This window comes from Palaemon carinicauda, chromosome 43 (genome assembly GCF_036898095.1).
Source record: "Palaemon carinicauda isolate YSFRI2023 chromosome 43, ASM3689809v2, whole genome shotgun sequence".
Classification (NCBI taxonomy): Eukaryota; Metazoa; Arthropoda; class Malacostraca; order Decapoda; family Palaemonidae; genus Palaemon; species Palaemon carinicauda.
This window is the reverse complement of record NC_090767.1, coordinates 16,454,167-16,456,980: the sequence shown is the minus strand read 5'-3', so window position 1 is coordinate 16,456,980 and position 2,814 is coordinate 16,454,167.

Sequence of the window (2,814 nt, the reverse complement as noted above, 5' to 3'; positions counted from 1 at the left end):
TTCTGAAAGTATATGTTTACTAGAAAATGCCCTTATTGATAATGGAATGCTTGAGGGAAAGAATACAATATCTTTTTCTTTCTTTTCCTTATGGCATGGATAAGGAGCATTCAAAGGTTATGTTCTTATTTAAGGGGCCATTATGAAAAAAAAAAAATCACATAAAAATATACTTAAAAAAAATCTTCATTCTATTTGACGTCTATATCAGGTGTATAAAGGTAATAATCCCAGGTCTTAATATCAATTATGAAGGGAGGAGAAAGAATTTTAAAAAAAGAAAAAAAAAACGCTAATTTTTTTAGGCTAAATCACCCTGGCGTTGAAAAACCGTAGGTCAGAGGCCAAAAACCTATGCAGTTTGGAGATGTACTAAGTAACCTTATCAATTTTTATGAATGTTAAATTCATGTCCATAAAAAACGGGGTTGGCCGGCCGTGAACTTAAATAAAAATTGCTGTGCCATTATAAAATCAGTTATTTTCAATTGAAACATTTGTGAGAAATGTGTCATCCACTCCTTGCTTCTGGAGTTCATCTTCAATATGACGTGTCTCTTTATACAGTGACTTTCCTGGATTCCTACTAACTTCTCTTTATTAGTCATATTTTTTTTCATCCTATCTATATATTTATCCTGAGAGAGAGAGAGAGAGAGAGAGAGAGAGAGAGAGAGAGAGAGGGAGAGACCAACAAAACTGATAAGGTACCGATTTTTTCTCGATTTCCTAAACGACCCCTCCCCATTCCCTCACCCCAACCCAAGAGGTGTACTCTCCCGTCAAAGGTCAAAGGGAAGCAGACATCCATTAAGTTCAATATGTTGTCCCTTTGGAGCTTCTCTTGAAATTGGATTCTATCTGTCGGACAGACTTCACTATGTTTCTTATTTTGATTCTTGATAGTATATTGTGTGATACTTCAACACAGCCATGATAACGATGCTATTGAAAAATCTTTTCCAACCGCTATTTTTCTTATCATATATATATATATATATATATATATATGTATGTATAAGGGGGATGGGTGAAAGAAGGAGGAGTTGTTGGGGGCTGGAGATAAAGATCAAGTTCCCTAAAAAAGAAGACTATATTAGAGGATGGTAGCTGATACCCAGCCACGTCCAGACTATGTGCTCTACTGTATAAGGTAGTAAAGAAGAGAGGTGAAAATGTACTGTTATGAATTTCGTGATCAAAAGTAAAAGGGACCGTGATTGAGTGTTTTGAACCCAGATACCGATAATAGAACCGAAAGGCAGTGAAGGTGTGCGTGTGCATGTCTGTTTGTATAATAGCAGTCAAGGCCATAGCACGCACACATCCACAAACACGATCAAATAAGTACAAACACACGTGAATTATTTCAGTCTTTTACTAATACTCTCTCTCTCTCTCTCTCTCCTCTCTCTCTCTCTCTCTCTCTCTCTCTTTAGTTAAAGATTTAATCAAAAGTAGACTTCAAATTGATAAAGACAGAAAGATATACATAAGAGATGATGAGAGTCAGACATCTTGCTTTGGGTCGAGACAATATCATGATAAGATTAACGTCCTTGACTGACGAAGAGCAGATCATGTGATTCCCCTGACGTCAATTGCGACCTTCAGTTTATCTTGCACTTAGTGGCATCTCAGTACACACACACATACACACAAACACGCACGCACTTATCCACGCACACAGACACACACACACACACACGGACCCATTGTAAATCAATGTGTATCATCCACTGCAGAAGAAAACCCACCGTCGTGTCCTTTCACTTGCTACTTTTTTATGATCTTTCTATGCTAAAATTTCTTAGTTCGTCACTCCATTGTCTTTTCATCCTTCCCAACCTTCCTTTTGCAGTCTTTAGGAGCTTTTTCTGTTATTTTTAATGTCTATCCATTATCTGCCCTTCTCATTATATGTCCTCCCCAAGTAAATTTTCTCTTTCACATGTTGTTAAAATATCCTCTGCTTTACTTTGCTTTCTGTTCCATGTTGCTCTTCTCTTTGTCTCATAGTGTCATTCATATCATTGTTTTCTTCATAGCTCTTAGAGTTGGAACTAGGTTTTGTTCTAAGGCTTTAGTAAGGCTAAAAGTTTCGAAAGCGTAAGTTAATACTGGTAGGACCAGCTCATTAATTAATTTTGTTTTGGAGAGTGTGGTGTTTTACATCTTATGCTTAACCTTTTATTTCTTGAGAGGAAAATGATGTCTTTTAAATAAGTATTTTCATTAACAACCTGTATTTGCCGTCTCTCTTAATTTTCATTTATATATATTATATATAATATAAATTACATATTAATATATATACATATATATATATAGTATATATATATTCATGTTGATACGAGAGAGAGAGAGAGAGAGAGAGAGAGAGAGAGAGAGAGAGAGAGTTATATTCCATTAATCTCTGAAATGCTAAAGCGTAAATTTTTATTAGCCTCCCTTGTTTGCCAAATGTAAATGTCTAATCCAGTCCTCAATATTAGTAAGGGAAATGATGGTGTCAGGAGGAAATTTGGCAACGCTGCTCATCTGTCACTCTCGAATTATTCGTTGTCTGAGAAATAAGTATTTCTATTTTGTTCATAATGTGTCATTTATTGATAATTCTCATAATATCGATAACATTTTCACATCTATTACAAAAGGCCCATTTTCAAATAGTTTATAAAAATAGACCTTTATCGATATGCAGTAAATCGAAACTACTTATGAGTTATCATCGACCTTAAACATAAGGGAATAGAGAAGGAAATCCATCATCTGTCACATTACGCCCTTCTGGCATTGAAGGAAATGCACATT